This window comes from Miniopterus natalensis, chromosome 2, assembly GCF_054644295.1.
Source record: "Miniopterus natalensis isolate mMinNat1 chromosome 2, mMinNat1.hap1, whole genome shotgun sequence".
NCBI lineage: Eukaryota > Metazoa > Chordata > Mammalia > Chiroptera > Miniopteridae > Miniopterus > Miniopterus natalensis.
The window spans coordinates 46,786,509-46,814,356 of record NC_142082.1 but is presented as its reverse complement, the minus strand read 5'-3'; the positions used below and the strand labels follow the sequence as shown (position 1 = coordinate 46,814,356).

At 35.1% G+C, this 27,848-nt stretch overlaps 1 pseudogene; it reads right to left on the bottom strand.

Moving 5' to 3' along the window:
* Window positions 1-641: 641 nt before the first annotated feature.
* Window positions 642-27,848, bottom strand: part of LOC107545872 (serine/threonine-protein phosphatase PP1-gamma catalytic subunit-like) — a 47,114-nt pseudogene continuing 19,907 nt past the window's right edge.

Below are 27,848 nucleotides of genomic sequence, written 5' to 3'. Positions count from 1 at the left end.
GTGACTATATATAATTGTGATTTATTTTTTAAATAATGGTTTTAATCATCATTTTAAATATACGGTAGAGGAAAATATGCTTTAATTCAATATTCATTATACCAATGATGCTGGCAAGGTTGAAAGTTACTCCTAATGTTGATAGCTCTAAAAAACAATTTGTACAGGATAAGACAGTGAGAGACATAAGCATTCCCTTTGAAGCAAATTTGTAAAATAAAAAAAATTAAAAATGTTCACAGTGGTTTGTATCAACAGTGTGCATATTATGACAGTAACATGTATAGATCAAGCACCCTAGGGCTCTCTTTATATCCTAAAGAAAATGAGCATTTACATTATTCATGAGTTGTACTGAATTTAAAAAGGTCAATTGTACAATTACCCCTTAGACAGGGCAAATTGTCCTGGGGTACGCACCTTTAACTCCATCACTGAAGCTGTTTGCAAAAGGAAGAGAGAATTAAAAAACACTTTTTTCTTGGGAGTGAAGTCTTTTATTTGCTATTTGTAAAGAACAAATGCCATTCTTGAACTCAAAGATGGAAGGGAGGGCCACCCAAACACACTATTTGAGCAAGCTGACCAATGCACATTACAGTTAAAAATGAAGTGTATATACTCTATGTTACAAGTCCCAACTAGCCAGTGTCAAAATGACGCTGATTTATTGCTTGCTTTGTGATTATACCGCTTGGAGGTGTTGTGGGTCTGGTGGTATCCGGCTTCTTTTTCTCTGCGGGTTTTAAAATCTGAAAAGAGCACCTTAGTGTTTCAGCCACTCATCTTGGCACCTGCGTTGCCAAGCTCTCCACAGGAGCAGGGCGCAGAAAACGGTGACCAACCGCCTCTTTGCAAAAACTTCCTATCCATCTTCAGCCACCTCAGGGGCTCTTTATAAGGTCCCAAACCGTGCTTATGGGGAAATTCTGCAACCACTTCGGCACCAAATGCGAAGGCCACTCTCTGCCATTCCCCCCTCAGCCTCGATCTTTATCTTTATGGGGTCAGACCACGAAAGATCACGAAGAAGACCTTCATTTGGCGCATCAGCTGGTCGCATACTTGGCCGAATCTGCCCCGTACGTTGAAGATCTGCTGATAAAGCTCCATGATAGCAAAATATTTTCTCACCCACGAGGCTGCCACCGGCAAAAAGTTAAAGCAGTCTCCAAGCGTTCCAGAGTTTAGTGTTAAATCTTCTTTTACGTTCATCATGAAACCCATGCATGCTACTGACGCCGGCACCTTCACGGTTTCCTCTGAGTAGGGGGGGATTTCCCAGGATATTTGATGTTGTAAGGCTCTGAGAGGCAGCGAGTCTCCGGTGACTCTTCCCCCTGCCACAGGGTCCCCAAGAAACGCGGCGGCTCTTGCGCGCAGGAAGTCCGAGCAAATGCGGTGCCGCGCGTGGGGCGCGCCGCGGGTTTGGCGCCGAGCGTCCGGTTCTGGTGGGACCGGCTGCGGGGGGGGGGGGGGGGTACCGCTCCAGCCCTGACGTCATCCCCTGCGGATGGGCGTTCCTCGGGGTGCGCCCTCGCTGCCCGCAGCTGGGGGCGACGTGCCGGGCGGAGGGTCTCCGTATCCGCGGCTGCCGCCCGGGCCTGCGCCTCCTGTCCCGCCCAGAGCTCGGGGGGGGGGGGGGGGGGGATGGCAAAGGGCCCCGCAGTCTCCCCCCTGCCCCCAATTGCCCAGCTTCCAGCTTCCCCCTTCGCTCCCCCTGGAATTGACTGTGGCTTTTACTACTATTGCGATGGTGAAAAGGCCAGTGTCCTTCCTAGAAAATGCTGCAGCGGAATGTACTGGCGGGGCGATCTCGCCCCAATCAAGCAACTACTAAAGCTAAATACTTCAAAACATGAATTAAGCTTTTAAAACTACCTAAGCAAGCACAGTTTTTCTCCTGTGCTAATAGATTCCATACAGCATTATGATTAAACCTTTCAAAAATAATATTTTTATAAAGAGATTTCAATATCTATACCCTACAATTATACCATGCACCTACACTTAGCTTGTAATCTGTTAAAAAAATTCAAACCAGTTTTCTAACAGTCCTAAACAATAAAGGACAGTGAGGGTAAATATATTACATTTATAAATTTTTAAAAATATATTTTATTCTTTAATCTTAGAGTGGACTTGAGTCTGACTTTCAGATTAAATTCGAAAGACAAAATTGAGAATAAGATAAATATTCCAGTTGACACTTTTGAATTAAAAGTTTTATGTTCTCTTAGTGCTCCTTACTATGTAGCCTAATAAGATTTGAAATCTATTAACAAGTAAATAAATATGCCTAGAAATTTTGTTTATTTCTAATATGATACCCTGCATTTTTTCTGCCAGTCCCTCCCCCAAAAAATCAATGGACATTTTTCTCTGGTATTCATAGGAAAACATTTTCTTTAGCATTAAAAGTATTTAGATATTTTTAGTAGCATTAACACTTAAGAAATAGAAAATAATGAAATCATAGCCAGATGAAGAAATTAAGTCTTATTACCTAATTATATAAATTGCTAAATTGCTATAAAACTATTGAGTAATTCGTTTAAGTACCTGGAAAGTAGGAAACTAAATTTCAAGGACAACATTTATATTACAAGAATTATGAACAGCACCTTTTAACTAATTTTCATACACCCAACAAAATGTAAATATGTAAATTCAATTGAAATTAATCTCTTCTGGAGAAACTAATTGTGCTGTTATCAGATTTCCTTATACTCTGGAGAAACCCGAGAGTCTGTGCCTTCTGCAACATAGTGAGAAGCAATGCTCCATGTTCATAAAATTTTTATGAACTAATATTTTACAGACTTTTATTTCTTGAAATCTACACCAATCAAGTGTTAGTGCATGGCTTTGTATTCGACAGCTGGTTTCATTTTCTGTAAAGTCAGACAAGGGAAAAATAATACAGTGAAGAGATTTGTTAAATATTGTCTAGAGTTGAGACGCTGTTAAATCTTCCTGGCTTGTTGTGATGACTCAGAAGGATCTGTTTGAAGCAGAGTCTTCTACGGTTCCAAAGAAGCCTCGTTTCCTTTAAGTATCCAAGAAAAGGAGGCCTGTCTTTAGTTCCTTCCGTCCATAAGGACCTTCTGAATGAAGGGACGAATTTCTATTTGTACTCATTTTGTGTTCCTGTGAAACCCTGTGATACTGAAATGTGATCCTGTTCTTGATACATAATATTTTGTGCCAATGAAGCTAAACTAGCCACCACTGTCTGTGCAAAAGTTTTGTAGTTATTTTGTCTCCAAATGCAATTCTTGTTCTTGGTTACTTAGTCACCTGTTCTTAAAGCACATCCCAAGATGCCAGGAATTTCTTACAGACCCATAATTATTTCTTTCTAAAACTAAGATTTTTCAGAATTTAACGCTGTGTTGAGAACACGTGTTTATCAAAGACAAACTTACTGGGGTCAGAGAACGATGAGCGAATGTGCCCCGTGCCACTGCTTCTTCCCTCTTCACCTGCAGCTGTCTCAGCTGCACCTCGTGGGCGGCGAGGACCACGCTATAAACAGAAAAAGACAGAGGTCAGAGGTCATGGCTAACCCACCTCCCAAACAAAATCAAAAGAAAATTTTACAAAATTTGATCTTCACTTGCCAGCAGCAAGGAATAAAAAAAAACAAATTTTTTTAAGTGGAGAAGATACATGAGCTATTCTAACGGGTCAGCTTCTGCGGAGGTCTGCTTATTGCCTTAGGTTCGATGTATTCTGTCTCTCAGATGTGTCACTAAGGAAGGAGCCACGCTGAGTTAGTTACCTGCTTTCCTCCTATGTTCATAAATTGGAAAAGGCAGGTAATATTGATGGGAAGAAAGAGGGCAAAAGGGAAAGAACATTAAGCCTTTTTAAAACTCACTACTGTTTTGTTATTTTTTCCCCCTTCAAAATTATATTAGTTTGAAAATAATTACCAATATACCATTTTTACTGAAGTGTATCCGTTTTGTTGCAGAACCACAAAAATACAAAAATAGCTCCAAGTAGAAATAAAAAGCTCCCAACAATAGAAAGGTTTGATATTTGGAAAAAAACTTGACAGGCAGTAGTAAGGGTAGAAAGAGAAGACGCGCAGAGCGCGCGGAGAAAGTCTGGCCCATGTTTTTCACTCTAACGTCGGTGCTTTAGGGTATTTGATCGCCTATGGCATTAATAGCAAAGGTTAATTTGGGGGGGGAAATCAAGTCTGTGTGTTTATCTGAGATTGTGGTGGGGTTTGAGTGAGAGGAGAATTACAGGATTTTCTTAACAGAATTCATAATCAGTTGACATAGGTTGTGGTCTAAGAAAACAAAACATAATGTTAACAAGTAACAAGACTGTCATTTCTGAGTTTTACTTACTAGTCATCCTTACTTTTTAGAAAGGGTTTGGTATTTGAAGATTCCAAGTAGGGAACAGAGTAAATTTTTTATAGCAGATAGAAAAAAAAAGTGGGTGTAGATACTGGAGTATCCCAGGGGGACTTGGGAAATGAACTAGTTACTTTGTAATCTTCCAGATCAAGGGTGATGTGAGATTATATTAGATGTATCAGCATCTCTAAAAAGTCACTTTGCATTTTCACTTTCCTAATGCTGTATAAGCACCTGATTTTGCTTCTTAGGCAAGTTTCTAAGGTCTCTACTTAGTGAAAGATATTTTCTCCTGATGGGATTTGACTTAGAAGTGATGTGTGCACAAGAGGGTTTATTTTTTGAATACCCATGGTTTCTAGGTCAGAGATTTTAAGATAGGTATATAACAAAGAATGTCCTGGACAGACACCAGGGGGAAAAACTATTCTAGAACCTAAATGGGTGCACCAAAACCCATAATAATGTAATGCCATGATTTTGTTTGGTACTTTTAAAATTTATTGTTGAGACTATTATACGTGTCCCACATTTCTCCCCACTTTGCCCACCTCCATGCAGCCCCGTCCCCCCTCCCATGCCCTTCACCATTCTGTTGTGTGTGTCCATGGGCCATGCTTATATGTCCTTCGGCTACTCTCTTCACTTTCTTTTATCCAGTCCCTGCCCCTCCCCCTACCCTCAGTTAGTCTGTTCCACACTCCCATGTCTCTGGTTCTGTTTTGCTCTTCAGTTTATTTTATTCATTAAATTCCATGTATAAGTGAGATCATATGGTATTTGTCTTTCTCTGACTAGCATATTTCACTTAGCATAATAATCTCCAGGTCCATCCATCCTGGCTCAAAGGATAAGAGTTCCTTTTTTTTATAGCTGCATAGTATTCCACTGAGTAAATGTCCCACAGCTTTTTTATCCACTCATCTAAGTGATGTGTACAGAAGGGGATTCATTCTTTGGATATCCTACCCATGGTTTCTAGACCAGAGATTTTATGTAAATGTATATACTGTGTAGTAGAGTCTTTTAAATAATTCATTCCACATGAAGACTTCTAGAATTGGAAAAGTGATATAGATTGAATTGAGTCTATATGTGAGAAATTTAGATGCCTAAGTGCATGTGCTGTAATAAGAAAGTTTTTATCTCTGTGATGCCTGAGATTTTGGAGAGAGATTAAAAAACTTATATGTGGGCTTACTAATGTATTCTAGGTCAGAATTAGGAAAAAAATAAGTGGCAGCTTTTATTTAAATAGCAAATTATCCTGTTATAGACACATCATCATGGGTGAGAAATAACATTCCATTTCCAGATTTTTTTGGTAAGGTGCAACGGATGTGTACACTATTTTTTATTGGAATGTGAGATAAAAAGGTACATTTAAGATTGTCAAGTCTTATTTCATTGTGACCTTTAAATTCTTCTCTTGGATCTTACAAGCATATGACCTTGAAAAGTGATTTCAAACCTCTGAGCCATGGACTCCTCATCTGTTCAAATAAAGATATACAGAATATATTAATGTGTGCTAGCTGCCATAAATGGACACACACACACACCCCCCCCACACACACATAGCACAAGGTCAGTGATACCTACTTAGTACATTTAGGTATGTATAATCTCTGAGCCCACTACTAATATGTTTATATTTACCAAACCTTGATTTTCAGATGCTTACAGATATTCAAAAATAGCTTCAACATACATGATATATAAAAGCAATTATATTTAATGGAAAATATATCTGTGTATTGAAAGCAAAACACGAGTATACATTTTTAATTATCATTACCAAGAGTCTGTTTGAGTATCTCAATTTTGATGCAGGGAATTTACCTGATGGCTTTTGAAACACCGTGTGTTGGTTCGATTAAATTCTGCTGGCATAGGATTAAGTTGACCAGCACTGGCATTAGGTATTTTCAGCATCCCTTTGACAGAACTTTTCACAAAGTGACACCTAGGTCCTCTACTTGGTTTCTTTTCCAGTGATATGAGAGAAAAATAATGCTTTTCGGTGTTTTTTTGTTTTGCTTTGAAATATTGTTTTGTATATTTTTAAATAAAAGTCTCTGCTTTTGTGACAAAGCAGGATAAAATTCCAAAATATATATATTCCTGATATCATAGACTTCTAAAATAGCTAATTATGAATCAGGTTAAATTTTGATTTTTAGACCTATTACGTAATTAGAAAAGTATTGGATAAGATATTTACATCATATATTCTCTTTGAGAATGAATATTCCCTGAAGCTTTACAAGACAATTGTAGTCATTCATTACAAATTTCCTGAAATGAGGATTTGTTTTAAATTTTACATGTTTAGGTATCTGAATGTATTTCCCATATTTTAGATTTCAGTAAGAATTACTTTTGAAATAGAAGCTACTAAATAATTTAATAATTTTACTTTATTCACACGAATTAATTTTCATCATGAATCTGTTAGATTAGAAATAAAATTATTATACTTTAGGAAAATGTCATGTGCTCATGCCTGAAAGTAATTATTGGATGACTTTTAGTCTTTTAATAATATTAGAATGTTAATGAGACCCAAGAATGATTAATATAAATCTTAAAATGCTCTGTTTATATTCAACTTTTACTTTTTTCTAAAATTACTATATTTAAGCAATACAATTAAATAACATATATTACTATATATAAGATAAAAGACATACATTAGATGTGTACATATTATATTAATGTAGAAAATAAAAGACATAGATGTGTGCATATATTATATGCATTAAATATTACACATAAAAGATCTGTATATATATTGTGCACATACTTAAAAGCATTCAGCCATTCTTACTTCCTACCCACAATATTGCTTTTATTTGAATATGGCAAATAATATATCATGCTTAAATATATTTTCTTTACAGCTGAAGATTATTTATCATTTTTCAGGAGTTCAGTATTTTCAACTCTAATTTAATTAACATTTTGCATAATACTTCTCAGTTGATATTGAGGCACTGTGTATGACAAGATGAATTTTTTATGCACAATTCTATCTTAAACATGGTATCATGCTCATTGTGAGATGTGTTGATACATTATATATATTTTTACATTGTGCCTGTGTTTACTGAAACACAACTGTGTATTTGTATGTATATTTGGCCACATAATCTGCAATGATTTATGAAAACCAACTCTAAAAATTTGAGTTTTATTATGCAACTATAGAAAATAAATAGCTAAAAGTTATTCATGGGCCTTTCTATGAGAAATGACAGTCATGGATATTCTTTCAAATTTATATTTGTAGAGACTGAGGAAAAGTCATTTAATGCACTCTTGAAAATGCTATGTTAATTGTTCTTTTTTGAAGATATTTGTATCATCTTTGAAATTATTCAACTGATCTTTTGAAAATGAAGAACCAGATTGTCTGAGGAGATCAGAATTGTATGAGCTAATATGAGACTCTTAGAGCTTTTGCCTAGATTGAAGATAAAATAATATCAGATGGCAAGACTTTTTTGTGATTGATGGAAAGAACAGTAATCAGAGGCACATTTAAAATATTATTTTTCTTATCACTAATGCAGAAAATGGCCTCATCTATCTAATGACAAGTTCAATTAGAGTCAACATCTGTTTGACCTTCAGATAGATTCCTAAAGTCAACCTCACAGGATATGTGGCAAGTATTATAGCTTGGTGTGAAATGATCTTGGAAAAACAAATGTTTTCTCTAATATTTTCAAAATATGTGAAAAGAGTCTGAGAAAGGATGAAAGAGGCATTATATCAATTAGGATAACTATAAATAAGTAATATATGTAATTTACAACTCAGTGAATATATAAAAAGTCAAAAAGTAAATGTTAAAGTTTTGTCATAAGAGATGTGACAATGTTTTGGCATTTATACTATACAAAGAACACTTTAATATTGACAAGAAGAAAATAACTAAATCCAAAAGAGAATTGGACAAGATATATGCAGAGGAATTTTACTGTAAAACAAACCCAAATAGACAACAGAAACATTTTATCGTGTCAAGTTTACTAATAATTAGGGATACGAAGTAGAGCATCAATAATATATTACTTAATATTAATATGTTATAATACAATATAATTAATAATAATTAATTTTAATAAGACTAACATGTTATAATACACCTTTATATAATACCTATATTTTTGGCAAGCGGGAAGGGAAAAGGTGCTCTTATACATTGCTGAGCAAAGTGTGAATACTTTTTTTTGGTAGCAGTTTTAGAAAGCAATGTGGAAAATGTATTATATTTAAAAACACAGCTCATCAATCTCATTTAAGAGAATGTAATATGTAGCTTTTTTTTTTTTTTTTTACCAGAATACATTCATAGGAGAAATTATTGAAACATTTTTTCATAAAAGCAAAAAATATCATTGAAATGGGGAAAGCTGATAAATTATGCTACACATATTCTAAGGGCTATTATGTAATCATTAAGCAGACAGATTTTCTATTAATCAATATTAATAAGACATGAGAGTAATTTCATAATATATTGCTGCATGACAAAAAGCAGGCTTTAGAAAGTGTGTATTACATCTTATTTTTGTAAAACTTAAGGGAATGTCTAAGAAATGTGCCTTGATGTTTCCCTAAGAACACAGCAAAGCTTGGTTTGCGAGCGCTGAATGCTGTGGAGACCACAGCTGGGCTGCCAGCCCTCCTGGCGGGAGGAAAGGGGCGAGGCAGAGAAAGCTGCTGTGAATCTGCTCTAGTCTATGCTGTGCCCCCTTTTTAAATTGGATGCACCACACAATCCTTATTGTCTCCTGGAAGGTACTACTGCTTTTCAGAAATAGCATTCATTGGCTTTTTTGGAAGCTTGACCTTTAATATATTTCTGGAGAGGTTAATAGTGGAAACTATTGTGGTCCCAAAGCTTTATTAAGTCAGAGCTTTTATGTAATGGAAAATTAAATTAACCTTGAAGCTACTTATTTAGATTCTCAGGGTGCATATTTAAGTATTTTAGTTTAAATTGATACTGTTGTTGTTAACCTAGTGTTATGTCCGAGAATCAGTTCCCCTATGCGGCGGAAGAACAATCACTCCAGAGCTGATAATGTAACAGCAAAAGGGACTTTTATTCCAGCTAGCTGGGGTTCAGTGGTATCCAGCGCAGTGGAATTCTGACTCGAACCCTGATCTAAATTTACCACAAGCTTATATAGGGCTACAGTGAGCAAGCAATCATTGTCCTTACAAGGGTTATAAATTCTTTAGGAAGGGTGGGCTCAGGATGTTTCTCAACCACAGGCGCCTGAAGCCTGAGTGCACCTGGTATTCGTCAAACCCACCGATTTAAGTGAATTCCTGGAACTGCCCCCACCCTCTGCAGTTTACTGAGTCACTCCTGTATGCCTCTTGTCCTGCCCCGGGGCCTAGGGGCCTGCCTCTGTCTTGGTGGGTCCTCACACTAGCTATTAATAACAGGAAAGAAACAAAAGGAAGGCCAAATATTTTAGGCATGTCATTTGTGCAGCTTTGCCACGAAGCTGCAGTTTAACACTCCCAGGGAGCCACCCGTCTGTTCCCCTGAAGAAGATCCCTGTGGGAAGGGACCGGACAAGGGGAGAACAGACACATGCCCAGTAAAGTCTGGGTGACAAAGGAAAGGTACTTGCTTGTCAGTCACACCTGGGAACCGGTCATTGGCCAGAGCAGGAACGGCCACTGCAAGCCCGGGAAGATGTGGAACATTGAATCCCCTAAGCAAAGAAGTGCCCACTCTTGGTGTCTCTTGGTTTCTCTTGGTTGACTCCTGGCTTTGGAGGCTCTGCCACCCCTGCACTTGCCCGCACTGTTCAGGGCCATGCGGGCCCCCCACGCAGCCGGCTGCAGGACTGCGACTAGCCTCATGCTGAGCGGGCCCCAGCTCCACCAGGGAGCGGGAGCTCTGCACACCGGCTGGGCCTCTGGCTCTGCTGAATCCCCGGCTGCACTTCTTCCAGGACCAGATGAAGGGAAACGGGGCTTTGGAAACCCAGGGATGTAATTCCAAGCAAATAAAAATCACTCATCCTCCCCTGCGAATCTCAGAAAATTCTTTTTCTCGAGATATCATAAGGCCCAGCACACAGTGGGGAAAAAAATACTCTACTTCCACTGGTAACAAAATCATTTATGCATTCGAGCTTAGGCCCTCTAAAAATACTGTCAACAACAATAAGAAAAAATGAATTGTATTATTTTTAACTAAGTGGCCAGTTAGAAAATAGTTGCTAATTAATTGTTAGACTGATCTTATTAACTTGACTTGTCAATTGACTTTGGCAAGTGTTCACTACATGCTCAATTGGTGGAAATAATATCACTGATTTGGACTGAAAGTAGCAGGAGAAAAAAAAAGATAGTAATATACAGCATCAAAGCTAAAGTGCAGCGAGTAGACAGTGTAAAATTTCCTTGACATATGTATAGTGTTGAAACTATTTGTATGCAGGATGTGTTAAAAACAAGCATTGGTTGTGAAAACTTATAGGATAATATTATATACTAATATTTCTGTGATCATGCATTCCCAAATAATTGATCACATTATGTCTCTTAGTCAGCTATGAATAGAAATAATTGTTTTGAACCCCACTTATCTATTTGACACAATAAATATCACTATGATTATATATTTATAATCCTTCTAGTTCCTTAGTTGAAAATACCATAAAATATAGAATATTTTATATAATATACTTTTTAAAAAAAGTTGTGAACAGAAACATAAATATAAGCATCATATAGTAAAAGACAAATAGATGCTACATATGTTACAGAAAGTATGTTATTTTACTTGAAATTAGAATTTATTTCCTCATTTCATGAAGTAGTAAGAATACAAAACATCATGAATAAATGATTGCAAAAGTGCCTAGCCTTCATTTTATTAATATAATATTTTAAAATATTATTATCTAATATTACCATCTGAATGATATCAGACTGTGAAAAAGAACTGAGTGTTTTTCTGTTGTAATTTATTTTTACCACAATCTTATTCAATCTGTAAGTGCTAATTTCAAATCAGCATAACTTGGCCTGAATTTAACAAGTCATGGGGTAAACCAATACAAAGGTTCCAGAGAAATAACATGCATGTGACATGGATTTAGGCTTTGTGTTCATCAAGAATGTGGGTTGGTGAATCACTAAATCCCAAAGGAACAGATTAACACTAATTCTTGAACCATGTAATTAACTGAAACCAAATTTTCAGCTGTGAGAGATAATGCAACTTTGCTTTTAGAAATCTTATTTTTTATATAATATCACATATTTGGTTATTGCCAATAAATATCTCATATTAATATTTAACTAGTTTGAGTATATACTTCGATTGTATTGTGCTGGTGGGGTTGCATTAAACAATTTAATAGTAAGATTACATAATATAAAACAATATTAGAAGAGTACTTCAGAAATATATTCTAGCATATGTGTAGCTTCCCATGGTGCTAGGCACAGTGAGGAAACACAATGAATATTTATTAATTGCTTGGATGACATATCAGTTCCAATGTGAAAATTGATATGTGACCTAATATGAGGTTTTAACTCTTCATATCTTTGTTTATTGTTTAAAGTGGGCTATTTTTAAAGTCTATGCCTTTAATTTTACATGTTTCTTTGCAAAACACCTGATTACTCAGTAGTAAAAAAGAAAAAAAATTTGAGAAGAAAAACACTATTGTAAAAATGGTTCATTTTAGAATTACTTCGCGTATATACTGAGTTTAATTTTTACTCATATATTGTTATTTTCCTCATGGTTTAAGTCAAACAATATTTCCAATTCAGTGGTTTTGTGATATATTCCTTGAACTTTAAAGAAAGAAAACTACAGGACAGACAGAGAATAAAATATCAATTCCATTTTTATTTTCCATTGAAGTACCAATTTTTCTGGGACTGAAAAGAAGTAACTGGAAAAACTCTTTCTTTAAAAATAATTTATGTTTAAAATACACTTAAACATAGATGGAACCATTAGAAATGCTCATTTGACTCTTACCTATTAATATTCCCCCGTCATTTGAATCTTATCCAAGCCCCTCTCTTAAAATATTAAACAAATATTAAGGTATTTATTCTAGGTTTAAAAGACACTTGGGTGAAACAAAAACTACCTTTTATAAATGTCCTTTTGTGGAACTGATATAGTGCCTACATATGCTTATGAGTTTGTTAAATTGAGATAATTATTGGAGTTAAGCTATTTTTTATCACTATAACAGGTAAAAAAAAGACATTTAGACAGGTAAAATAAAGTGTATGTCAGAAAATAATAAAGGAAGCATGTGTGAGAGAGATCATTGCTGCTATAGGAGCGATATAAAGGAATTAATCACAGAGAAATGACAAGGAGGAGACACTAATGTAAAGTACTTAGATTCTGAACACATGCAGAGTAACAAAGATACAAGTACATTCTATTAAAAACATGGACATAATTTTGATACTAAGACATGTAATGTAGTTATACTAATGCAAATAATACAGTGGTAGTTAGTACAGTGGATGAAACCTTATACTGACAGTTCAGAAACTTACATTCTTGCTCAGGCAAGGACATTAACTAACTATGTGACTTTGTAGGTTATTTGTAACATGGTCATATAGATCCCATAGGGCAAAAAATGACTTAATCATTAATGTTTTAGAAATCCATATGGGTAGCCCTAAAAAGAAGGAACTCTTACTTTTTGCTACAGCATGGGTGGGCCTGGAGAGTATTATGCTAAGTGAAACAAGCCAGTCAGAGAAAGACAAATAACACATGAACTCACTTACGTGTGGAATCTAATGAACAAAATAAACTGACAGACAAAAAAGAAACAGAAGCATGGATACATGGAACAGACTGACAGGTGTCAGAAGGGAGGGAGGAGAGGTACTGGATGAAAGAAGTTGAAGAGATTAATCAAGGACATATATGCATAACCCATGGCCAGAGAGGAGGGAGGGCTAGGGCTGGGTGGAGGTGTGCAAAGGTGGGGTGGGGATGTGAGTGGACATCTATAATAGTGTAAACAATTAAAAAAAATTAAAAAAGAAATCCATATGGGCTCTCTCTCCTTCCACCTATAGCATTTAATCCATTTTTTTTCCAAAATATATTAAAACTTTAATTAAGATGTAAAAGGGGAGGTCAATTTTTAAATTAAGATGTAAAAGGAGAGGTCAATTTACATCTTAATTATAATGTAAAAAAGGAGGTAAAAAACTTTTATTTTAATGCTGACTAAAGAATATAAATGTATTCAATGACTTAGAAGCAATTAATCATACAAAGATTATTAGAACAATGTGAACAGTTAATTTTTGACAGTTATTGCTGGTCTTTGATAGATCAAGCAATGGAAGAAAGACCTTAGCACTTATTTTACTTCCGTCTGTGTAAAGATCATGGATGTGCAGGAACATTTAAAGTCAAGAGACTTCATAACTATTAAATTAGTGACAGAAACTTGAAAAACTCAGGCTGGAAGACAGTAAGAGATTGAAAAAATACCCTTTAATTCCCTATAAATTATCTTGAAAACACTGTGCCAGGGAGATATTAAAAGTATTTTTATTTCCTTTGTGTAGTTTCAATGTATAACATTTTACTGTTATCTGCAAAAGTAACCCTTTGGTTGTTTCCACGTATTAGCCATGGTGAATAATGTTGCAATGAACATGGGGGGTGCATATATCTTTGCAAATAAATGTTTTCAAATTTTGGGGGTAGATACCCAGAATAGGGGTTGCTTGTTCATGCGGTAACTCTATTCTTCATTTTTGAATTAAAACACAGACTGTTTTCCTTCACGGCTCTACCAGTTCACATTCCCACCGGCACTGAATGAGGGCTCCTTTCCTCCGCAACCTCTCCAACATTTGTTATTGCCGGTCTTGTTGCCAACAGCTACTCTAACAGGCGTGAGGCGGCGTCTCAGTTCAGTGTGACGTGGCACCTGCATCCCGTGTAAAGCTACTCGGCTCCAGAGAAGATGAAATGCGCCGTGGGCACAGCGGGGGTGGATCTTGAAAATATTATGCTAAGGGAAATAAGTCAGACAGAGAAAGTAGAGAACCATATGACTTTGCTCATGTGTGGGATATAAAACCGAAAACAATCCAATGAACAAACAAGAAAGACAAACAAACAAAAACTCAGAGACACAGAGAGCAGGACACTGGTTGCCAAGGGAAGGGGGTGGGGCAGTAAAGGGAAAAGGGGGCCGAACACATGGTGACGGAGGAAGGCTCGACTTTGGGTGCTGGGCACACAATAAAATAAATAGATGATGTATCATAGAGTTGCACCCTTGAAACTTATATAATCTTATTAACCAATGTCACCTCACTAAATTTAATTTAATAAAAAGAAAAAAATAATAAATAAAATGTTTTGAACAAGAAATAAGAAGTAAGATATATTTTACATAAGATATCACTGTTTAACTTCCTATGGAGGAAAAAAACTCTGTCCAATGGTTCCATATATGTCACCTATATGTTAATATCTTATTTTTTATATAAAACAAAAATTATTTATTGAAATATTTTTATAATAATACAGTGGGCAAAGGGAATAGCAGTGTTTAGAAAATATGCATAGGGAGAATCATTTTCTCTTTTTTCCCCTTCCCTCTTTCCCTCTCTTCCTTCCTTCCTTTTTTTTTTTTTTCCCCCCTATATTTTTAGACAAATAAAGACCAAAAAAGACTAAGAAAAAAAATTAGATGTGCAATTTTTATTATAGACAAATATTTGTTATTGGGCTTTCTGTTTAATGATAATGTGATAGAGGTAAATGGGATAGTCAAACATCTTTACACATCTGGAAGGTAGAATTTAAATAGAAAATAAATGCTTAGTTATATAATTCAGCCTTTTACACTATGGAGGAAAATATACTGTTTTAAATTGTCAGATAATTCTTTACTAAAGAAATGGAAATAAATGTGTGAATTCAGATAAAGTTTGGTGGTGTGATTGCTCAAGGGTCCTTAGTTTCTTCTTGAGGTCATGAAAATGTTCTATAATTGTAGTGGTAGTTGTACAAATCTTTTGAAATACTGATGACTATTAAATTGTATATATCAAAGGTTATTTTTATGATATGTGAATTATATCTCAACCTGTTAAAAAACACAATGCTTTTCTATGACAAATCTACAAGGCTGAAAATTTAGAATAACTGCTAACGGCATCTCTCATGGAAATGCAAAAAGCAATGAGATCTTTGATTCATTGTGGTCTGTAGTATAGAGCTCCTCACCCACTTTGGAAAACCTTTGAATATATGCATAGTTTATGGCTCAGCAATTCCACTCCAGGTATATAACCTAGAGAACCACATGCACATACATCTAGGATTTGAGAATATATTCATTCAAGAAATTGATGTCAGAAAGTTTCATAATATCTAAAAACGAGAAATAACCCAAATGTTCAGCAATATTAGAATAAATGAATAAATTGGGAAATAGTCATGATGATTAAATATGACATAAAATAAATGAACAACAGTTACAGGTAACACACAGATGAATCTCGTGAACATTTAATTGGGTAAGAAGGGCATTTTGCAAAGTGATGCCTACAATGTAACTTTGTATAATATTCAGCAAGAAGCAACATTCAACTGTATCTTTTAGGGATGTTTACATATACACACAAACTAATTAAAGAATTAAGAGAGTTTTTACCTATGGGTGAGAGTTGAAAGTTGTTGGTAAAGAAACCAAACACTGAGGAAATCTGGGATACTGTCTTTTATTTTTTGACTTAGGAGATTACATGGCTGTGTGATTTATAATTACACTTTCAATGATGTTATATCTAATATACCCTTCTTAATGAATAAATAAATGTGACCCTTCTTACAATTCATAAGAAAAAAATTGAGAAAAGTCATTCCGAGTTTAGGAAGAATATATTTCCTGATGTGAAAAAAAGCCACAAAAAGATGGACATTGAATGGAGAATGGGATGTGATTTAGTCTTAGCATGAGGTAAATGTGAGAGAGGAGAGTGTGAAATGGGGTGTGACCAGAAATGAAATAGAGCCATGGGCGCTTTGTAAAGCCTTTTAAAACTTGGTCTGAGCAATTTAGAGCTACTGGGTGCTTTTAAAGTGAATGGGAAGAGGCGTTCAGATAAAAATTGTGTTTTGTTCTCTGACTAAAAGGTAATCTGACAAACAAAAGCAATGAGAAGGGAGGCAGGAGGTATATTAGGATGCTCCTGCCAAACTTCGGTAGCTGGCTGAGGCAGGAAAACCAGAGATGGAAGAGCTATTCATACAAACAATCTAGAGGGAGTAGTGAATAGATGAGTGCGAAAGACTAAAGAATCTCTACTGGCATCAAGATGTCCAACTTGGTACACCGGGATTTAGGTACTAGCATCAATGACCATGATCAAGGATACCAGGGAAAGGAATATACGTTTTCCTTTCCTTGAGCAGGATATTTTTCGAGCTCTCCAAGTCATCCCTAGTATGTTCTCCAGAAACAAAAGCCCAAAATTCCATGCTTCTTTCATGTCTCAATTCCCCACTAGCTCGGTCCTCCAAATTCACTTTAACATATTTTAGTTTTTCCATTTACTTTATAACAATTATCAGCTTATCCCATCTTATATGATACTGATTTCTTATTATCATTTATTGTTTTCTTTCTTTCCTATAAGATCATTTAGGGGAAGGATATATGCCTGCTCACTGATGCATGCCAATATCCTAAAACACTTCCTGGCACATACAAGATAATATAGTCTTTTTCCCCCCTGTGAATGAGGAATCTAACGACATCATATGTCTCCCATTTTTTCTTCCCTTTCCATGAATTTACTTAAATTAAGGAAGAAACAGAGTCATGGGAAGGAGGCAAGGGTCTCCACCATAGATATCCTCACATACAGAAACCTCCTCAGGTATCAGATCTGCAATGGTTAAAGATATGTTACCTTAGACGTTAATGATTCCCTTATCAGTGATGTTGGGGTATTGTCTTTGCATACACATCACGCAGGCATTGGATCCAGGTGAGGAAGTTCATAGCAGTAGCAGTTAGCGAGGACAAGCTACCAACAGCCATAAGATGTACGTGGTGTCCCCCATGTTACTCCATGGACATGTTATCTGTTGCTTAGACGTGCCTCAGAGTTGATTTAATGCCCTGCTGTCACCATCTTCAAATTCATTATTATTTTATAGTAAAGGGCTCTACATTTTCATTTTTGCACTAGGCCCCAGAGATTATGCCCTGGCTTCAACACCTGTGCAGGAGAAAGGGAACCATGCAGATCTGAGGTGAGAACTCACAATAACCTACCAAGAGTTAAGAGGAAAGCATCTGGGATTGACTTGAGAAGAGCGGCTGACACCGGGAGGGCTTTTACCCCATCTATCAGTGGCAATGGGATTATGGTGACAAGGCCAGAAATATCTTTACGTTTCTAGTGGTGAGCAGTCAAACCTTTCCAGTGGAAGCTCCATTCTATGACGTGACTAAATATTGGCAAGAACTCTCTGGGAGTGTAGTCAAGTTACATAGGAAAGAAATAAACAGAGAGAGGGGACAAAGGAGGCTCTAGGCCAACGTAGGAAAGGGTAAAAAAGCCAGAAAAATCTCAGAAAAAAGATGGTTGAGCATGCTCAGAAACACAGAACACAGAACACGGAGTTCTGTGGGGTAATAAAAGCTCGCCTGAATACTGCCTCATTTAAAGCTCAGGAGATATAATTTCACACGAAAATAGATATTATTGAGTCAGATATTATTGAATCAAATGTCAAATAAATGTTAGCATTACAATGGAAGAAATGACACAGTGCAGAATAGTATCTTTCCAGGTATTAACTCAGAAAGTTGTGTGCATTAAACAAATGCAACTGTAACCTACTATTCCAAAACAAAGACTCCTATTTTGTTTAATATTGTTTGTAAATATAATTTTAAGTTGTTTCATAATATTCTGACATATCATATCATTAATTTTTAAATTGTTGGATGCTTAGATTATAATTGTTCATAATTTCAAAGAATGTCAGGATAAATATTTGGGGCATAAAAAAATAGTCACAGACATTAACAAAACTAATATACATTAACAAGATGCAAAAACAGGCATAAAAACAACCTGAATCAGAATTAGAATAACTGGGATATTAGTTGAGAAAATATAGAAAAAATAAATATCAATATAGAAACAAAGTTAAAGTAACACAAGATAAAATTAATACAACAAAAATGTCATAACAGAAATATCATATGAAAAATATCATTTTAGCTATCAAAAAGAAGTAATTGCAACCCTATTTGGAATGCCAAATGAGAAAAAGCACTGGATGGGATGGAGTTGTCCTTTCTACTCAGAAAAGAGCAGTTCATTTAAATCCCTCCTCCAAACACAACAGTTCCTTGGTCTCTGTGCTCTGAATAAAATGTGTTAGAAAATGGGTAATTAAAACTCTTGATTAATTCAAAAGAAGGGAAGAAAGGAGGAAGGGGGAACATAAAATAGCCTTTGAAAGAGGGCACAAATGTTAAATTGGTAAACCAAAGATTATTTCAATTAATATGTGAAATATCAATGGATAATTACTTATAACTAAAGCCTAAAATAGCCATACTGGATTTAAAAATACAGTGTGGTTTTAAGAGACACACTTTACCGAAGACAATTTGACTTTGTGTGGTGGACACACAATGAAATATACAGATCATGTATCACAGAAATGTACACTTGAAACCTATATGATCCTATTAACCAGTGTCACCCCAATAAATTTATTTAAAAAATAATTTAAGAATGCAATAACAAGTTTATAATATGTAAAACTATATATAAAAGTTTATCAATTTTACAGATAAAAAAAGCAATATACTTTAAATGTAAGTAGAAAAAATAAGTGAAGGTAAGGAAAAGATACACAGAGTTTACACTAATCAAAATACTACTGTTTTAATTTGTTAGTCTCAGGCACTTACTTCAATGGTTAATAGAGATACAATGGGATATTGCACAATATTAATGTGGAAAACTGAATAACCATAGTATAAAATTGGTCAATTAAAGTGTACAAAGCGTACATTGAAACTAGATTCACTCCTAACTAAATGATCATTAAAGAGAGGAGAAAGTAGCAAATAATTATGGAATGATCTAATTTTATCATCCTTTATATCTTATCAGAAATGTTGATGTGAAAGAAAGGAGACACAGATGTACTAGGAATAAATTTTAGTGAAATTCCTATTGTCTTTAGTTTGAATTGGAAGTCCCAATATGAACTCCTGAGAGTTGTTATAAAAAGGCCCAGAAATAATTATCTTCCTAGTAGCAATGAGCATATAAATACCCAGATTGTAGCCTTGAAATGCCATTTCTCAGGAGTCTTAGGGAAACATTGGATTATGGTTTAGGGAAGGAAATGTACAAGATAATGCTGGAACATCTTGTTATTTCATATCTCAAAGGATGTTTCATAGACATCTAGGGAGATAGTGAAGGGGATACAAGAGACAATAAGAGGATTTTTTTAGTCATTTAGCTTTATTAGTCATATTAGAGGTGACATTTTGAGTTTTAATTTTGACAATAGTTGCAAGAGATTGAAACACATGGCATATATTTAAATTAATGAGTTTAGAAAGATACTTTAAATTATTTAGTCACCATTCAAAATGATAGCAAATCAATGTAAAAGGCAAGCATCTGTCCTGACTTTCTTATATGAACTGTACCAAATAACACATGGAACCAAATAGTGAATGAGAGGAAGTATCTCTTTAAAATACTAACTAATAAATAAGAAAGTAATTATAGAATTACCATGGTAGATACCTTAAACAAATATCAACTAAATATATCAGTGTATCTTGTTAAGCATCAGTGGCTTATAGAAACACAAATTAGAGACAACCAGATATTATTTGCCTCTTGCAGTCCTACCATACCGCAATATAGTCAAGCTTGAGTATTGCCAAGGAAATAAAACCTAAGACCAATCCAGTCTCTGAATTCAGGTACCAAATTGCATGAAATACAGAGGACAAAGAAGTATGTTGAATTCACCAATACATGCAATTAGAAAATGCAGAGAGTGGAGAACACTATAGTTCAAATGGCTCAAGTTTATTCAGTGTATTTTTCTGTAATTAAAATATAATCATAAAGCTGAGTAAATAATGTTTTGTAACAAAGATAGTTATGTTCTGTATAAAACATCTGAGGTAGGTATTAAACTGCCAATAAAATCTATCTTTTTGAAGATGCAATTATAGACAACTGTCGTTCTCTAGAAATTATTTGAATTCCATTTTTAAGTATTCCTCGTAAGCTGAAAAAAAAAAAAAGAAGTGCTTTTATAATGTGTTTTATAACTAATGTGTTGCAATAACTAAAGCAACAATAAAACATTTTTCCCTGAAAATTTTAGGGTTGTATCTAGTTATTGGACCTGTATATATGTATGACTATATAAATGCTTGGAAATCCAAATTTTGATCAATTATATTAGTGAAAGTTACTTAGTATTAAAATTCAGTCTGTCAGCATGTGGTAGATCTGCTGAATTAAACCAAATTTTCCACCTAAACAGGTTAATTAGTGCTCATCAGCAAACTCATCCATTTTGCTGTTTTCTGGCAGGCTGCATGACTCTTCTGAACATTAGACAGATGTTATCTTCTAGCACTGCTGGAAACTCCCTACAGGAGAGTCTCCTCTCAGTCCCTTTTCAGTGCATCTCCTGCCACCTTTGGGATGATTCCTTGGCTATAATTTTTAAAGTTTATAAAATGACAAAAATGTAGTAATAATTATAAATAACTGTAGATTAATTTGCATTTTATAAACCACTTTTTCTCATTATTTCCTTTTGTTATTCTCAACTACCTTCTTAGGTGCCTTATGGCATTATTTTATTTTTAAGGCTGAGAAGCATTATTGTTTATCCAAGGTCATATAAGTAGAAGAAGATTAGGGCTGTGGCTTCAACTCAGAACTTCTGAATGCTACTGTGTGTCATTTACACACACTTTCTCTCAAACCCAAACCTTCTGAATACAGCTAGTATTATTTGCCTTTTCAAAACACTGCAGTGTGTATTGGAGAGTCACTTTTAGTATATAGCAATGATTCAGGTTGGTTGGGAATATGTCTCAAGTTCTGTTCAAAATTCTGTGCAGGTAAGAGGCAAATTACAACATTTCTACTCTCATGTACTATACATCCTCGGATGAAAATGTAAGAATTTATTTATTTTCCACATTGTTATATACAGATTTTCTTTTGTTTCCTTGAAACTATATTATTAAACCTATACTAAGGAATAGAGTCTGAGCACAGGCACAGAAATAAAAAAATCCAGGCCTCCACTTAACACCTTTCTTTAGTGGAAGTATGATTTTGAGTGAGTTATTTAACTTTTTGAGTGTTATTTTCTTATCACCAAAATGAATTATTTTATCACTAAAAGAAATGATACACAGAAAATATAAAACACTTAGTACAGTGCTTCCCACAGGTTACTGCTCAATAAGCATTTGCTACTAAATCATCTCAATCAAGAGACTAAATTTAAAAACTTATTCAGCACTCTCTTGGTATCATTTATGTATGTATAATGTTCTAAGGACACTCCATGACCTCTCAGAAAATTCAGTGTTACAAATGGAAGGACTTAAAGAAACAATAAAAAATTCACTATAAGAGTGACTATTAATTAGAAGGTAATTTTTCCAGTTTGATTTCAAAAGTAAAGGCCAAAGGAAGAAGTTTCAATATTGTTGTTACTGTACCCTTTGATCAAATCCTGACATCTATTTACCACCTGTTGAAAAGAATTCATATATTCAGCTGGCTGGTTGTGTGTATAGATATATTTTTCCTCCTAGATGAATGTTTAAAGTCAAATCAATGGCCCGGCCGGGCGTTGCTCAGCGGTTGAGCGTCGACCTGGGATCCAGGCGATCAGGGTTCGATTCCCGGTCAGGGCACATGCCTGGGTTGAGGACTCGATCAATGACTCTCTCATCATTGATGTTTCTATCTCCGTCTCTCCCTCTCCTTTCCTCTCTCTGAAACCAATAAAGATACATTTAAAAAAAAAAGTCAAATCAATAAAGATACAAAAAAAAAAAGTCAAATCAATGGAATCCACAGCATTAATTGATAAGTGGATACTTGATACAGAATGAGGCAATTAGCCTACTATGTTGTTTAATACAATGTTATTAAACTAGAATAATCAGAATTATAATATAATCATAAAAGTATGTGTGGAAAAGTTTAACAAGGTATTATAAGATAATACATATAACAAAACTTATAAATATCTATGAGGCAGATGAGAAGTGAACAAATTGATAAATAAACTTTTCTTGATGGGGAAAACTTAAAAGTATGAAGATACCAATTCTTTCCAAATAAATTGGTAAGTATCTTAAAATGTGTTTATGATTGGCAACATTGATTTTCAACTGTTCTCATCTCATGGCACACGTAAGTTATTTACTACAATTTTGATGCATACCCAAAATATACTTTTTGCCGACCTCACCAAAAAAAAGGTATAATTTTGATTCATTCACACCAGGTAGCTATTCTTATGTTGGCTGTTGTCATTTTATTTATTCACAATCTAAGGGAAAAGAAGTCAGTGCCCTTGACTAAATATTCACGTACTGCATGTTTTAAAAATTCTTATAGCACACCAGTGTGCCTGCTGTGGCACATGGGTTGAAAATGGCTGGTAGGCAATTTTACAATATATAATTTTTGCAATTCATTCTCAATGTTAAGTCTAAGAAGTTAATTGAGTCTGGAATTAAATATACATATATGAAGTATATCAACACAACAGTTTATAATAGATAAATTATATAAAAATATGTATTGGCCATTGTTATCAGATAAAAATAGGCTATTATGAAGGATATACTATACTATGCCATATTTGGGAAAAACAAAGTATCTATCTGTAATATGCATATAGATGGCAGGGTATCTATATCTATCTATCTATCTATCTATCATCTATCTATCTATCTATCATCTATCTATCATCTATCTATATCTATCTATCTATCATCTATCATCATCTGTCTGCCTATATGCATATGTGTCCACTTATATATGTATATGTAGGTAGATAGATATATAAACCTAGATATTGAAATTAATTAAAATAAATATAACAAATGTTAATTCCTTTTTGTTAGCACATGGAGTATTTAAAAAGTATTATACTGTGTTTTTCAAATTATTTACTGTTATTGGATATTGTTTCTGTAATTTCTATGTATTTTTTGCATAGAAGCTTAATTATGTCATTGACATGTACATTACTCCCAACCCCCTGCCCACTTACTTATTTGTATACTTTTTCGTATGATGGGCAACAGTTGACAGAATGTGTGGATCTGTTTTGATTTGAGATTCTCTTCCATTTCAACAGAACACAGATATCCTTGTAAATGGACACCCCATGAGGGCAAGGACTTGATTGTTTTGATCACTCTCATTAGTGACAAGAATAATTCCTGACACCATGTACATATTCAGCAAACATTTCAAGTAAACTAATTAAACAATTAGTAGAATTGACAAATATGTTCATTGTTTCTGCCTTGAGAGTAGAACCAATTATTTTTTCAACTCTAATAATATTATAGGAAAGTGTTTTCTTGCACGGATTGTTTTGTTCATTTATTCAATATTCTTTCTGATATGCTGTCTAGTGGTTCTATCAATCACTGAAAGGGTCATGTTGAAATTAACAAGTGTACTTGTGAATTTGTCTGTTTTTTCCTTTCAATTATATCAGCTTTTGTTTAATATATATTGAGGCTTAGTTGTTTGAGGCATACACATTGAGGATCATTAGGTTGTACTGATGAATTGATAATTTTCTCACTTTCTAATGTCTCTCTTCATCTCTAACATATATACGTATATATATATCTATATTTATATAGATATATATTTTTTTTTTCTAAAGCCTACTTTAATAATATATAGCTACTCTGACTATTTTTTAAAGCAATACCTGGATGGTGTATTATTTTTCATCAAGTTGCTTTCAATATAATTATATCATTGTATTTGAAATGAGTTTTTGGTAGACAAGATATATTTCGGTCATATTTTTAAATACACTTTGCCAATTTCTAACATTTAATTGCTGTATATATCCCATTTACATTCAATGCAGTTATTAATGTACTAGGGCATAAATCAATCTATCATTTTATTAATTGTTTTCTGTTTGTTTCTTATGGTTCTCATCCCTGTTTCTCTCTTATCACCTTCTGTGAGTTGCTTGCTTAAATTTTTATTGCAGAATTCCATTTTTATTTTTATAGTATTATTTTAGTATATTGGTTTATATAGTTTTCTTGGTGATTCCTTTGGTTATTACAATATACAGAAGTAACAACACAATCTACTGACATCAATATTTTACTAAAGTGAAGTGTTAAAAACCTTATTTACATTGATTTTTCTTTATTATCCTCATTTTTAAAATGTAATTGCCTTAAGTATTTCCTCTGTCCATCTCTGATGTATTCTTATTTTTTAATGGGTAGCCCTACCAGTTAGGTGTAGTGTGAGGGCTCGGTGCCTGCGCATTGTCAGCTTCCTGCTGGTTCCAGTTGGCTCCACCCACTGTACTAACTCACATTGCCTGGTTGCAGGTGGTAGAGTGGAAGTTTTATGATGATATTTTTCCAAAAACAAACAAAACAAAACAAACAAACAAGTGAAAAAAAAAAGTGAATTACCAACCTGCACCAACTCATTGCCTTCAAATGGATGTAATATCAGCTTGACACTGGATCTCACTGACACCAGTGCAAGAGGGAAGGGGAGTTCAACTCAGAACTGCCAGGTCACTGCAGTGTGTGCAGGCAGGCTTAGTCTGTGGCTGGGCACTATAGAAATGGACCGGAAGTTGTCTATCTTAACTCACTCGGCCATGTTCAGTTTCATTGAAATAAAATATAAAACAATACATTTTTAGAGAGAAGACATCAGAGACAATCTTATGGACTTACAGCCAGTTAATAGTTCTTTGTCTTGCCACTAAAAAAAAGGGAGGGGTAGATAAAAAGAAAATTAGAAAATTGCAGTACTTCATCAAAAGTTTAAACTTTTCCCTTTAAAAGACCCTGTGAAGTGGATAAAAGACAAGTTACAAACTAGGAGAAAACATTTGCAACCCGTATATCCAACAAAGGGCTTTTATCTAAAATATATAAAAGTTACATTGCTTGTCAGAATGTAATATGATAGTAGATGACATCACCAAAGAAGAGGGGATAGAGTTATGAGGGTTTACAGACACTTCGAAGGCCTTCATGTTAAATGGTTGAGCAGAAGAAGATGAAAAATTGACCTGATAGAATAAAAGAACAGTCAGTGAGGCAGTGGAAATACCAGGATGGTATGTCAGAAAGACAAAACCGGAAGGTGTCTCAATGATACCATTGTAATTAAGCCTAGTTAGGAATACCTGGAAAGGAGTAAAGGGAAGCCTAGTTATGAATTGTAATTAAGCCTAGTTATGAATACCTGGAAAGGAGCAAAGGGAAGGCCAAATAGTGTAGGAATGCTATTTGTGCAGCTTTGCCAGGAAGCTGCAGCTTAACACTCCCCACGAAGCCACCTGGCAGGGGAAGAATAGACACAGGCCCAGTATAATCTGGGTGAGGTAGGGAAGGTGCTTATTGACAGTCACACCTGGGAACAGGTCATTGGCCAGAGTAGGGGTGGCCACTGCAAGTTTGGGAGGATTTAAGATATGTAACCTCCTAAACAAAGGAGCTCGCTCTTGCACTCTTGACTCCTGGCCTGTGGAACTCTCAGGCTCCTGCATTTGCCCACATGGCCCATGGCCCTGTGGACCCCACACACAGTGGACTAATAATGGACTGCAATGAGCCTGTTGCTACGCCAGACCCAGATCCACCATGGAACGAACACTTTGCACAACAGCTTTGCTTCTAGCTCTGCTGAATCCCCAGCTGCACACCTTCCGGAACTGGATAAAGGGAAATGGGACTTTAGAAATTGAGGGATGAAATTCCATGCAAGTAAAGATGACTCATCTTCCTGTGAGAGTCTCAGGAAATTATTTTTCTCAAGATATGGTAAGTACTGGGCCCCCAGTACCCAGTAGGGAAGGGGATACCTGTATTTCACTGATAACATCAAGAAGGAATGCTCGACTTTTAAGTGGTCAATGTTTACTACAAATAAAATTTTAAAATTCTGCAACATGAATTGTTTATATCATCATATAAGTTATAACAAGGAAGATTTTGTTAGAATGATGAGGGTGGATTGAAGAATCATTGAAAGATGATTAACCAGAAGGCAAGTTAACCAGCCTTTTAAAATGTGTGAAGGTAAATTCTAAATGTAATGATTATTTCTAGAACTCAAAGTACATTGAAGGGATTTTTGGTTGTTGTCAATGTTGATTAATCATTTTTAGGTTCCATTCTGTTGTTGTTTTAAATGGCTAGAGAGTCCTAAAAATGTGAAAATGCTTTTGAGAAAGAGCAAGGCGAAGAACTAAAAGACACAGAAAATGGAAAATTTCTTTCAATTGAACTTGAGGGAAAAGAAAAACAAAGAAAGGAGAAAGATCAGCTTACAGATTTAGTGGTGGGATGCAAAATGAATCTCTCTTAATGGTTTATATTTTCTAAAACGAGATGATGAGGTTATCTGCTGAGAGTAAACATGAGGAAAAGCAAAGAATTTACAACTGGGTTGAGAGTGCAGGATCTTTGAGTTAGTGACTAACTAATATGATTAACAATGCATTGACATTTTAAGCTAATCGTTGAAAAGAACCACCTTGATATATAGAGGCACCGATAGTCACTTTTTCATAAATGACAGTAAAAACCTGAAAACTTGGGTGAGAGACAGGACAGTTTATTAATCACAGTACATCAGTAGTCAGATTTTCTGACATGCTCCAGGTCCACGGGGTGGTGCCTGCCCACGCAGTGGGTTGATTTAAAGGAGAGAAACCATGTGCTTCAGGAAAATGACTTTTCTATATGTGGTTAATCAGCCTTACCTTTTCCCAGAGCGTGGTTATTTTTATTATACTATATCACATACAAACCAGCTCTGGTCAGAGTGAGACACAATCTCTAATCTTAGAAGGTTTGCTATGTAACTAGCATTGTAAAATTAGCCTGGAACAAAGAAATTCACTGAGTCTGCTCAAAAGCCATGCAGAAACGTGAGTGAAACATGCCTGCAACTCAGTCAAATGAACTGCAGTGCTTTCAGCCTACTCATTGCTCTATAAGGTCAAAGCTCGTCTACATAAAGATCTAATATGAACGTGTTCCTCTCTGTGTAAATTAGACCTCAGTTAACAGAAGGTTAAAAGCACTTGACAAAGGTTACTTTTGGGGA